Genomic DNA, 14,125 nt, shown 5'->3' with positions numbered 1-14,125 from the left:
GACTTCCTGTGGCGTTTAGAGCTTAGCTCCAAGAGACTTTTTTTTAGGTCTTGGGGTGATAGATGACCCTACCAAATTTTGTATCTGTACGTTTTTCGTAGTGGGGAGGTTGTTCTCTTGAAATTTTGCAGGTGGCGCTATCGAGCCATTTTTACACGGCCACTTCTGACGCCTATACTACATGTAAATTTTCGCCACTTCTGACGCGTGTGCAAATTTTCATGAGTTTTCGGGTATGTTTAGGCCCTCAAAAATGCGATCCATTTCGGAGAAGAAGAAGAAGAAGAAGAAGAAGAAGAAAAATAATAATAATTAAAGCTGCAAGCAGCGATGGAAGGGCCCTCGCACGCATGTGCACCGCCACCCTATGGCATTAGTAAAGCAGTGAACCAGGGGGATATGAATTAAAATGGGTAAATATAGGTGGATATTTAAAGGAACTTTGATGTGCCACACCGCATGTGTGCAGCAGGTGGCGCTGTGACTGTAACTGATTGTTGTTATATTGATGTGTTCAGGCCGTGACCCTTATCAAAAGTGTAAAGTATAGGGCAGATCGGACAATGTATGCCTGAATTACAACAGCTTTCTGTTTCATGGCGAAATATCACACTTTGCCAGGCTGCCATGGACACGCCCTTCAACGAAAAGTCAAGATCTTCGCAATTTATCACGGCAAAGGGCTTAACATCAATCTGACCAAATATGATGATGATTTGATTAAATCTCTAAGAGCAGTAAATCACAGCATAAAACATGGCATTTCCTGCTACCTCTAGGTGGCGCTATGACTGAAGTTGAATATTGGCATTAAAATGTGTTCAGGTCAAGACCCTTATCAAACATGTGAAGTGTGGAGCAGATTGGACATTGTATGCCTGAGTTATAACAACTTCCTGTTTCATGGCGAAAATGCTGAACTTTGTCAGGCCGCCACGGACACACCCTCCAACGAAAAGTCAAGATCTCCGCAATTTAACATCGCAAAGGCCTTTAGATGAGACTGACCAAATATGATAATGATCGGATTAAATCGCTAGGAGGAGTTCGTTAAAGTACGACGCTTGGAAATGTCAAAAAATGACACAGAAAATTCAAAATGGCCGACTTCCTGTGGGGTTTAGAGCTTAGCTCCAAGAGACTTTTTTGTAGGTCTTGGGGTGCTAGATGATCCTACCAAATTTCGTATCTGTAAATTTTTCGTAGTGGGGGGGCTGTTCTCTTGAAATTTTGCAGGTGGCGCTATCGAGCCATTTCTACACGCCCACTTCTGACGCCTATACTACATGTAAATTTTCGCCACTTCTGACGCGTGTGCAAATTTTCATGAGTTTTCGGGTATGTTTAGGCCCTCAAAAATGCAATCCATTTCGGAGAAGAAGAAGAAGAAGAAGAAGAAAAATAATAATAATAATTAAAACTGCAAGCAGTGATGGAAGGGCCCTCGCACTCATGTGCACCGCCACTCTATGGCCTTAGTAAAGCAATAAACCAGGGGGATTGAAATTTTCGTGGATAAATATAGGTGGATATTCAAAGGAACTTTGAAGTGCCACTACTCCTTTATGCAGCAGGTGGCGCTATGATTGTAATTGATTGTTGTAACATTGATGTGTTGAGGCCAGGACCCTTGTCAAACGTATGATGTCTGTGACAGGTCGGACATTGCATGTCTGAGTTACAACAGCTTTCTCATGGCGAAAAATCAAACTTTGACAGGCCACAACGGACACGCCCCTTTAACGAAATGTCAATATCTTCACAATTTATCATTGTGAAGTCCCTAAGTTCAGACTGACCAAATATGATGATGATCTGAATACATTTCAATGAGCAGTAAATCACAGTGTAAAACATGTCATTTCCTGCTTCCAGCAGGTGGCGCTATAACTTTTACTGAATATTGCCATGTTGATGTGTTCAAGACAGGACAATTATCAAACTTGTGAAGCGTGGGTCAGATTGGACATTTTAAACCTGAGTTAGAACAACTTCCTGTTTCATTGAGAAACACAGAAATTTGGCAAGCCGCTAGATACACACCCTCCATTGAAATGTCAAGATCTCCGCAATTTAGCATTGCAAAGCCCTTTAGATGACACTCACCAAACATGATGATTATCTGATTCAATTTATAGGAGGAGTTTGTTAAAATACGAAGGCCAGAAATGGCAAAATTTGCACTCAAATTACAGAGAAAATTCAAAATGGCTGACTTCCTGTAGGGTTTAGAGCTTTGCTCCAAGAGACTTTTTTGTAGGTCTTGGGGTGATACATGATCCTACAGCATTTCGTATCTGTGCGATTAACGTAGCGGGGGGGCTGCTCTATTGAATTTTTGTAGGTGGCGCTATAGAGCCATTTTAACACCCCAAGTTCTGAAGCCTATATCAAATGAAAATATTCGCCACTTTTGACACGTGTGCAACGTTTCATGACTTTTTGAGCTCGTTTAGGCTGTCAAAAATGGGATTCATTTAGCGATATTTTGCGAGGCCGCAACGGACACGCCCTTTAACGAAAAGTTAAGGTCGTTGCTATTTATCATCACACAAGGTCTTGAGATTAGACTGATGAAATATGATGTTGATATAGTTAAATCTCTAAAAGCAGTAAGTCACAGCATAAAACATGGTATTTTCTGCTGCCTCTAGGTGGTGCTATGACTGTTACTGAATTATGCCATGTTGATGTATTCAGGCCAAGACCCTTATCAAACGTGTGAAGTCTGGAGCAGATCAAACAATGTATGTTGAATTACAACAGCTTCCTGTTTCATGGTGAAACATCACACTTTGCCAGGCTGCCATGGACACGCCCTTCAACGAAAAGTCAAGATCTTCGCAATTTATCATCGCAAAGGGCTTAAGATCAGTCTGACCAAATATGATGATGATTTTATTAAATCTCTAAGAGCAGTAAATCACAGCGTAAAACATGGCATTTCCTGCTACCTCTAGGTGGCGCTATGACTGAAGCTGAATATTGGCATTGAAATGTGGTCAGGACAAGACTCTTATCAAACGTGTGAAGTGTGGGGCAGATTGGACATTGTATGCCTTAGTTATAACAACTTCCTGTTTCATGGCGAAAACGCCGAACTTTGTCAGGCCGCCACAGACACACCCTCCAATGAAAAGTCAAAAGCTCCGCAATTTAGCATCGCAAAGGCCTTTAGATGATACTGACCAAATATGATGATGATCGGATTAAATCTCTGGGAGGAGTTCGTTAAAGTACGACGCTTGGAAATGTCAAAAAATGACAGAGAAAATTCAAAATGGCTGACTTCCTGTGGGGTTTAGAGCTTAGTTCCAAGAGACTTTTTTGTAGGTCTTGGGGTGATAGATGATCCTACAAAATTTCGTATCTGTACGTTTTTCGTAGTGGGGGGGCTGTTCTTTTGAAATTTTGCAGGTGGCGCTATCAAGCCATTTCTACACGCCCACTTCTGATGCCTATACCACATGTAAATTTTCACCACTTCTGACGCGTGTGCAAAATTTCATGAGTTTTTGAGCATGTTTAGGCCTTCAAAAATGCGATTCATTTCGTAAAATAATAATAATAATAATAATAAACGAAGCAAAAACAATAGGGCTTTGCACCCACGGTGCAGGCCATTCTGGCCTGCTCCTCGGTGCTCGGGCCCTAATAAACGGAGCAAAAACAATAGGGTCCTCACACCCTGGTGTGCTCGGGCCCTAATAATAAACGGAGCAAAAACAATAGGGTCCTCACACCCTGGTGTGCTCGGGCCCTAATAATAAACGGAGCAAAAACAATAGGGTCCTCACACCCTGGTGTGCTCGGGCCCTAATTAAAGCTGCAAGCAGCGATGGAAGGGCCCTCGCACGCATGTGCACCGCTACCCTATGGCATTAGTAATGCAGTGAACCAGGGGGATATGAATTAAAGTGGGTAAATATAGGTGGATATTCTAAGAAAAATTGATGTGCCACACCGCCTGTGTGCAGCAGGTGGCGCTATGACGGTACCTGATTATTGTTATATTGACTTGTTCAGGCCGGGACCCTTATCAAACGTGTGAAGTCTGAAGCAGATCAAACAATGTATGCCTAAATTACAACAGCTTCCTGTTTCATGGTGAAACATCACACTTTGCCAGGCTGCCACGGACACGCCCTTCAACGAAAAGTCAAGATCTTCGCAGTTTATCATCACAAAGGGCTTAAGATCAGTCTGACCAAATATGATGATGATTTTATTAAATCTCTAAGAGCAGTAAATCACAGCGTAAAACATGGCATTTCCTGCTACCTCTAGGTGGCGCTATGACTGAAGCTGAATATTTGCATTGAAATGTGTTCAGGCCAAGACTCTTATCAAACGTGTGAAGTGTGTGGCAGATTGAACATTGTATGCCTTAGTTATAACAACTTCCTCTTTCATGGCGAAAACGCTGAAATTTGTCAGACCGCCACGGACACGCCCTCCAACGAAAAGTCAAAAGCTCCACAATTTAACATCGCAAAGGCCTTTAGATGATACTGACCAAATATGATGATGATCGGATTAAATCTCTAGGAGGAGTTCGTTAAAGTACGAAGCCTGGAAATGACAAAATTTGCACAGAAATCACAGCGAAGTCTTGAGGTGTTAGATGATCCTACCAAATTTTGTATCTGCATGCTTTTTGTAGTGGGGGGCTGTTGTTTTGAAATATTGCAGGTGGCGCTATCGAGCCATTTCTACACGCCCACTTCTGGCGCCTATGCCACATGTAAATTTTCGCCACTTCTGACATGTGTGCAACGTTTTATGACTTTTTAAGCTTGTTTAGCCTGTCAAAAATGCGATTCATTAAGCGATACTTTGCGAGGCCGCCACGGACACGCCCTTTAATGAAAAGTCAAGGTCATTGCTTTTTATCATCACACAAGGTCTTGAGATTACACTGGTGAAATATGATGTTGATATGGTTAAATATCTAAGAGCAGTAAGTCACAGCATAAAACATGGTATTTTCTGCTGCCTCTAGGTGGCGCTATGAGTGTTACTGAATTATGCCATGTTGATGTGTTCAGGCCAAGACCCTTATCAAACGTGTGAAGTCAGGGGCAGATCGGACAATGTATGCCTGAATTACATCAGCTTCCTGTTTCATGGCGAAACATCACACTTTGCCAGGTCGCCACGGACACGCCCTCCAATGAAAAGTCAAAAGCTCCGCAATTTAGCATTGCAAAGGGCTTAAGATGATACTGACCAAATATGATGATGATCGGATTAAATCTCTAGGAGGAGTTCGTTAAAGTACGACGCTTGGAAATGTCAAAAAATGACAGAGAAAATTCAAAATGGCCGACTTCCTCTGGGGTTTAGAGCTTCGCTCCAAGAGACTTTTTTGTAGGTCTTGGAGTAATAGATGATCCCACTAAATTTCGTATCTGTACATTTTTCGTAGTGGTGGGGCTGTTCTCTTGAAATTTTGCAGGTGGCGCTATCGAGCCATTTTTACACGCCCACTTCTGACGCCTATACTACATGTAAATTTTCGCCACTTCTGACGCGTGTGCAAATTTTCATGAGTTTTTGGGTATGTTTAGGCCCTCAAAAATGCGATCCATTTCGGAGAAGAAGAAGAAGAAGAAAAATAATAATAAACGGAGCAAAAACAATAGGGCTTTGCACCCACGGTGCAGGCCATTCTGGCCTGCTCCTCGGTGCTCGGGCCCTAATAATAAACGGAGCAAAAACAATAGGGCTTTGCACCCACGGTGCAGGCCATTCTGGCCTGCTCCTCGGTGCTCGGGCCCTAATAATAAACGAAGCAAAAACAATAGGGCTTTGCACCCACGGTGCAGGCCATTCTGGCCTGCTCCTCGGTGCTCGGGCCCTAATGAACGGAGCAAAAACAATAGGGCTTTGCACCCACGGTGCAGGCCATTCTGGCCTGCTCCTCGGTGCTTGGGCCCTAATAATAAACGGAGCAAAAACAATAGGGCTTTGCACCCACGGTGCAGGCCATTCTGGCCTGCTCCTCGGTGCTCGGGCCCTAATCAGTGACTTACCAGTTATTGATGATGGTGTCTGTGTCGAACGGGAGCTCAGCTTTGTGCTCTGCTTGATTCAAATCATAACAGCAGTCGTGATGTTGCCGTTCAACAGCTAGAGGGCTGATTGCCACATCACGGAATCGGGCCGTGTACTGTATACTGTCCGTCTGAAGCATAAACATTTTTAAATTGCCGCCAAACAGCATTACAACCGGCATGTGTCAGTTCCACTGGCATCGGGCCACATACTGAATTTCTGACATCATGCACATCTTGGCAGTATCTTATCAAACCGTAATCGGTCCAGGCACAATGCAATGTAGTCAGTCCAACTACACAATGCCAGCTTCGGCCCGATTACACTGAGACACTACTTTAGTAGACCCGGACTTCAGCTGAGTATGCTTACACTCGGGCCAAAAGCTATAAATAGTGTTTACTACTGGTATACTATTTCCTCATCTGGGCCAGTTCTGGCGCATACACTAAAAATCTGTCCGGCTTTCAGCCGACACTGGCGGAAAAAAGCCAGAATCGGCCCGGAACTGACTGCTATCTGGGCAGGGCCGGCCCTGTCTGACCACATCTATGAAACACCATTAAATAGAAATTACCTAAATATGTAATTCAATCACGAAGAGAATTCAATTTGAGTGTCGGAGAGTTCCAACATCCTCATTTCTTAACGTCTTGCATGTTAATGAGCAGACATGAGGTTGGGCTTATCACAGGCCATTATCCATTCATTAGAGCTTCAACTCTGATGATCCCTTCTCTATGTGGATGTACAGTAGAAATGTGGAGATGAAAGCTGCCTTTCAGCTTGACTGAGCTGATTTCAGCAGTAAATGCAACTTGCCCTTGTACATTATGTCGATCATGGGTTGAAACACACGCACACATACATGCATTGAAGAGAAAGGACCACTGACACTGAACGCTCTTCCCACCTATCTCCTGACAGAACATATATGTCACATGAAACTTATGGCTGGTAGACACCAGAGGACAATTTCACAAGTTTGACAAGTGTTGCTTTGTCAGTTGAATAAAAATGGTTTGTAAAAAAAGCAGTAAATCTGAGCTGTTTCAGATTCTGAATTTGATAGAGTGTTCGTGGAAACGAACATGTTGGCTTGAAATTTAAATTGATATGTCCAGCTTGTAGCTGCTTATTGCTAGACCATGTTTGTCTACCAGCTAATTATTTGGATTCTCTATCAGTAATGTTTTTGATTGCTTTAATATTGCTTTAATTGCTTTAACTCTTTCCCCACCCTTGACAATTAAGAGAAAACATTTGCATAAAAAACGCAATTATCCACTAGATGACTTACCCAATTTATGAAAAAAATGAAGTCAAAACATTGTTTACTAATTTTAAACTCTATGTATGCTTTGATAATAGTTCTGAATCTGATCTCACAAAAGATGCTGACGGGCAACTTTACAAAAAAAAAAAAAAATTATTTGCTTTAGTTACAGACTGTGGATACAGTCTTTTAGGAAATGCTAATAGATCCTAATGAACAATTATTTAGATCATTGTAGATTATATAAATTGACAAAGAAGCATCAGACTACTGCAGGAATGGATTGGTAATCTGTGCGTTCTGGAAAAGTCCAGAATGGCCGTTCAACGGAGGGCCGTCGCCCGGCCGTCGGCAAAAAAGTTTAATAACACAATATGAACAGCCAACAGCAGGGGCACTAATACAATCACTTATTTTATGCTACGTGTAAAAAAGCGAGGAAGAAGAGTCGGCCTACTAGCTACTAGACCTGATTGGTCCACGGATTCTTGTATTCGCAAGCCTGAATTATCGAGCCTGAGAATCCACAGCCTGGTCATGATGAGGGACAGACAGAGCTAACTTCACATCAGCAAGATGTCCTGTAAGTGCCAGTAGTAGCAGGACACGTGACATTTTAATATAATATACATGATATAAAAATAAATAAAACGTAATGCGCAACTACTGTTAGAGAGAGACGTGATATGAGTGTGTGCGTGCGTGTGTGAGAGAGAGAGGCGCGGGCGCGATTGAACAATGGAAACGTAAAAACAATACATACTTCGTCATTTTGTTCATATGGGACATCATTCATCATTCAATTGTATACAGTCGCAATAAAACAAAACATTGTTCAAACTCAGCTCCGTTGTAACGTAACTAGCCGTTTCGTCACATTCAGTTTGAATTTTCCCGCCCACCACCCCACTCGCAGGTCTCCACCCACCAGGGAGCTAGACAGCACAGAGCAGTCACTTCGCTGATATCCTCTGTACTGTTATCATGTCTCACGGAAATAACAGCGGTATTTGGATATTATGGATTGTATCTCATATACAGTGTGTTACGACGCAAATTTTCCTTAGATTGTAGGAGATAAGATGTTCATGCGAAATCTGATGTAAACAACAGACTATGTACTTAGCTTTCACGGATTATATACATTTGTGGACAAAAATGGTCATTGAATGTATTTTATTGGACTTTCATGGATTATTCACACATCTGAAACAGACTGGATTCGATTCGCGATCGCTATATCAACACAAAAGGTAAGAAGTCACGTTATATTTTGCATGTTGTCATCTTCTGTCACAAAATACTAAGTTACATTTATGAGCATCTGTATCTCAAAACAGAGATCATACATTGATAATGCCATAAATTATACCTTTTAAATGTATATGTTATTGTTTGTAGACAGTACGCTATATAGATATTTTTTGCAGGCTAAAGAGTTTGCAGTGTGGTTTCGAAAGTTAAAAAAAATTTAACGGCTTTATTTTACAATTCTACATGAACTAAGTAATAGTGCTTTGCCAAACTAAAAGTGTTTTGCAAAATTACCGAGACCGGGCCTTACCGACCCGGCTTTTCTGACGAGGCCAACTTACCCCCAAGACTTTACGGTCCGGACCTCCCACTAGCTTCTAGCAGTTAGCACGCGGCCCACAAGCAGTATACATCCCCAGCCGGGTCTAAATTTCTGTCATTTGCAAAAATAATGCGTTTGAAAATGTTTTATAACGGAAATAAGTTAGCATTGTCCAGGGAAAACGAGTGTATTGTTGGAACTGCTACATCACAATTTACTCTGGAATCATTGTGTGTCATGATGAGTTTCTTCTCCTACAGTGTACTTATTAGTGATACTTTTCTGCTTGATTTGTCTGTTGGCAACATAACCCGTTAACAATAATATATAAAAAATATAGCTGCAAGCAGCAATGCCGGGGTCAAGCCGAAAAGGCCACAAAAGGATGTAAAATTGAGATTGGATAAGCAGATTGAAGAACCTAGGTAAACCTAATAATTTTAGATGAAAAAACAAAAAAGTTATCAACAAAAAATAATCTAAGTTCTTGTCTACAGCAATCGTCCTTCTGTTATTGACAATCATGGAACATTAGAGCACTGAAGGACATGTGAGTGGTGTTTGCAGTGGTAAAACATGGGTCACATCATGTTATAACAAGTTAAATGAGTCAAAAGAGACCATCCCCATGTCTTTACGATGTTCTGATGCAGAGAAAAATCTCTTGCAAAAACTATTGATAAGGTATTCCCATTGGTTGCTAGTGAGTAAATGGACATCCACCAGTGATTATTGTTCAATCCATGGAAGGAATAATCCATGAAGACTTATGGTTGTAGATGTGTTGTTGCAGTAGTTTTAGGCAAAAATAGCCATTTTCTATCTCAAAACCACTAGGTGGCACAATGACAGAATTTTGCATGCGACCTCAGGTCATGACTGTGTTACATCTAGCTAGTTTTATGACTCTACACTGTAGATTACCAATAAAATATTTGTTTGACCATAGGGCTTGCTAGATATGAAAGATTTTGTTCAATTATACGGCCACCTAGTGGTGCAGGCCTACCAATTTTATTGTGTGGCCTCAGACTCTGCTCATACATCAGCGTATCAAATCTGGTGAAAAAATTCCATTTCATTGCGGAGTTATAACCATTTAAGTGTAAAAAACACAAAATTTGAAGGTAATTTTTCGTTTTTCACAAATTTCGGCCATTTCTGATGAAAATTTTAATATAATGCCTATAGAACTTTTTGTTCAGAAGGTAACGTTAGTTTCTTCCTATGGTGTTTTCGAGTCGATCAGAATAACGCTCGCGGAGATATTCACGCATGTTTTTTAGGCGCTATTTTATTGCGCAGGGTTAACCGTAAGGCGAATTCTGGTATGTTTGGTATCGTTGGACTCGGCAACTATTCAGAACTCCAAGGAAACAAGTCCCGTGAAAATACGTCAATCGGAGCCAAAGTTATAGGCGTGTAAAACATAAGTCTGACCACTAGGTGGCGCTGTGACGAAACTCTGCATGCGTCCTTAGTTCCTGACTGGCATCACAAATACAAAGTATCGTGTCAATAGGCTTAAGTTTGGCGAAGATACAGCCTCAAATCAGTTTTTTTGCGCTCTATGTAAAATTTGTTGACGCGCTATATGACAACGGATTGGTTTATCGAAATTCTTTTAATAACTTTTTGCCTTGAGTGTCTCTAGATGGTGCATACCGATTTTCAAGGCAATCCGGCAAAAACTCTAGGACGAGTTCGCAAAAGTAGGTTTTATAAATATTTCAAAATGGCGGGAAAATTATTATGACGGAAAATGACGTCATAGGGTCCAGTCGAATCGTCTTGAGCCAAGGAATCAGAGGAAACAAGAATTTAATTTCTAGGACGTACGGGTCAGAAGTTATAAGCAAAAATGTAAATGCAACTTTGGACTGTTGGTGGCGCTAGCGGGTTTGAAATAGAGACTCCAAATTTGCTGTGGATATTATTTGGACTGTCCTCTATCAGTGTGCCAAATTTCATAACTTTCCTACGTACGGTTCTATGGGCTGCCATAGACCGCAAGGTGACAGGAAGAATAATAAAGAAGAATAAATAATAAGAAAACTAACAGATACAATAGGGGTCTTCGCCCATTCTGGGCTTGACCCCTAATAATAACACAGTATGGCCTGCACCACTCACGATTCCACTGAGCACGCACACAGGCACATAATGTTAGTAGTGGGGCGTGATCAAAGGAGCAGCAGCTCATAAATATGTAATGACTAGCTCAAAATGGCACAATCTGAAATGCACTGAAACAGAGGCTACTAGAGATGGGTAACAATCTTTTCCTATAAGCTATTTCGAGCAAACAACTTTTGAAACATTCTTTATGGAACTCATACACCTATTTAACTTGTGAAAAAGCAGTCATAATATGGGCACTTTAACAGCTAAATTCTTATTAAGTAACATTAACAGAGATTTATAAATACTGTAACAAATGCATTGGTTATAGTTAGTTATTTAATACATTAGCTAGTGGTACCAAATTAACCTCATTGTAAAATATAAGCATAATCTTTACAATATCAAGAGCCATAAGCAACAATAATAAATTTCTTGTAATACTGTGGCACTACCCTGTAAGTAATTCCTTGTTCATTCTTATTTTTGATTTATATACTTAAAAAGCTATGCTACATTAACAGTATTTTTATCTTCATACTAAGTTATATTCATGCATCATTATATTAAGTTCTAAGTAGAAGACTCCTTCATCCAGGCCCTGCATTGGGGGATTTTTTCAGCACACAAGCAATTCATCAAGCAGCACAGATACATCTACACATCCAAGCAGCAGTGTAGGGAGAGCCAGTGCAGTGGAAGCAGCCAGTGGGGTACCAATAGGAATTGCACATCTACCACCCCCAGGTTAATCTAATCCACTGCAGTCAACTAGCAACTCTCAAGGAATCATAAAAACATTTGTTAGCTCTAATCCGGCACTGAAAGCAGAAATATGCATGAGCAACAAAAGTAGTAACAAGCCACTATTCATACAAATCATGTGAGAACATAGGGTATATTTTCCAAGCCATGTTTCCTGACAGTACCATAGCAAAACAGTTCAAATGTGGGGAAAATAAAGCAGCATACCTCACAGTGTTTGGGATAGCTCCTCATTTCTCCTCCCTGATGAAGACCAATGCCAAGAAAGAGTCTGGTTATGTTCTTCTATTTGATGAAAGTTTAAATCGGGAAATGAAAAAAATCAGCTTGACGTTCACTTGAGATTCTGGAATGATAATCGGGTAACCTCAAGGTATCTGACATCTTTTTTCTAGGGCCACCACACTACCGAACAAATGTACGACAAGCTTGAGACAGTATGTTCAGATATTGGCTTCCACACTCTGATTCAGCTGTCGATGGATGGCCCAAATGTAAACTGGAAGCTCTTCTCCATGGCCCAGCAAAACATAGAAGAACAAACATGCAGGAAAATGGTTAATGTTGGAAGCTGTGGTTTGCATGTACTAAACAATTCCTTCAGAGCAGGGTGTGCATCCACAAACTGGGAGCTGGGAAATGCTCTTTTAAGCCTCAAATGGCTATTCAAAAAGATGTACCAGCTCGTAGGGAGGACTATACAGAAATGACTGGTTCCATATACTTCCCTCTTGATTGCTGTAATCATAGATGGCTGGAAAATGTGGAGGTGGCTGAGCGTGCCCTTCAGATTTTGCCTTCTCTGAAAATGTATATCCAAGCTGCTAAAGCAAGAACTGTAACAGAACCAACTTCTAAATCATTTAGGACTGCTCAGAAGATTGTTCAAGATGACCTCTTCCCAGCAAAGCTCAACTTCTTTCTAATGGTGGCTAAGAAAATAAAACCATTTTTGACGTTATACCAGACAGACAAACCCATGTTGCCATTCACGAGTGGTGATCTTACCAATATGCTTAGGAGTCTAATGGAGAAATGTATCAAGCCGAGTGTAATGAAGAATGCAACTACTCCAGTAAAGCTTCTACAAGTTGAATATGCTGACCCAGTCAACCACATGGATGTTACCAAACTAAAAGTAGGATTTGTCACAGAGCAAGCCCTGGAGGAGCACATCAAGAAGAACCCAGATGCTGGGAGGCTTAGGCTGGAGTTTAGGCCAAACTGCAAGCTGTTTTTGCTAAAGATGGTCTCCATGCTTTTTGAAAAGGCTCTACTCAAATATCCTCTTGTAAGAAGCTTGTCAGTTCTGGATCCAAGGGTGTTCATCAAGAGCAAAGAGGTAAGCACCCAGAAAGTCATCACTGTTCTGCGGCTCCTTGTGGATACAAAACGCATTGAAGAGAAATGCTGTGATGACATTCTGAGGGAGTTTGGTAATTTCTATGAATACAGCCTGATGACAGCATCAGATTCCTTTAAAAAGTTCAACCCAGAAAGTGGAAGTTTGGATGTATTCTACCATGAACAATTATCCAACAATGCAGAGTTTCACCATCTATGGGAGGTAGTGAAACAACTTCTGATCCTTTCACATGGCCAAGCCTCTGTTGAGAGAGGGTTTTCCGTCAACAAGGAGGTGATGGTGGAGAACCTCAAAGAACATTCATTGACTTCCCAGAGAGTTATTTATGACCATGTGCGGAGTGTTGGAGGGCTTCTCAACATAGCCTACACAAAGGAACTACTCCTCTCTGCAGCTGCTGCCAGTCAAAAATATCACATGTATCTTGATGACCAAAGACGTCTAAAGCAAGATAACCAGAAGGCACAAAAGAGAAAAGGACTAATGGCAGAGATAACAGAAATAAAATCCAAAAAGAAGAGACTAGAGGAGGATATGAGGGTCCTCTTGAAGTCTGCTGATGACAATTGACAATGCAGAGAAAGCTGAATCACATGGAAAACTAAGCTTAATTTCAGTCCAATGGTCTTCAAAGAGCAGCAAAGGAAAAGGAAAAAAGTCTGGAGACTTTATAAAAACAGCTAACCGAAAAACTGAAAGAACTAAAGGACACTCCTTAATACTACAGGTCTTACCCTGTTTGGCATAACCTTGGTTAAACCCACTATATATTTTTTGCTCTACTGATTTTGTTGTTCATTGCAGTTTCGTTTTGAACTGTCTTTATTGCAGTTTCATTTTTGCACAATTTTCATTGCAGTTTTTTGCACTTGTGTTGTTCATTGCAGTTTATTCCCAACTCAACACCTTAAAGGGCACTTACAATGCCAATTTTAAGTTATTGATAGTGTTATGGCAGAAACAG

General features: G+C 41.0%; 1 long non-coding RNA gene across 2 annotated transcripts in view; it reads right to left on the bottom strand.

The window, feature by feature from the left end:
• Nucleotides 1–6,546, bottom strand: part of LOC141358983 (uncharacterized) — a 49,275-nt gene extending 42,729 nt beyond the window's left edge. For both annotated transcript variants that reach the window (XR_012365578.1, XR_012365579.1), the window contains exon 1: nt 6,036–6,546. This is a non-coding gene — a long non-coding RNA (uncharacterized lncRNA). The remainder of the gene's footprint in view (nt 1–6,035) is intronic.
• Between the last annotated feature and the right edge of the window lie 7,579 nt (nt 6,547–14,125).

Source organism: Misgurnus anguillicaudatus, chromosome 22 (genome assembly GCF_027580225.2).
Source record: "Misgurnus anguillicaudatus chromosome 22, ASM2758022v2, whole genome shotgun sequence".
Taxonomy (NCBI): Eukaryota; Metazoa; Chordata; class Actinopteri; order Cypriniformes; family Cobitidae; genus Misgurnus; species Misgurnus anguillicaudatus.
This window is presented reverse-complemented; position numbering and strand designations above follow the sequence as displayed.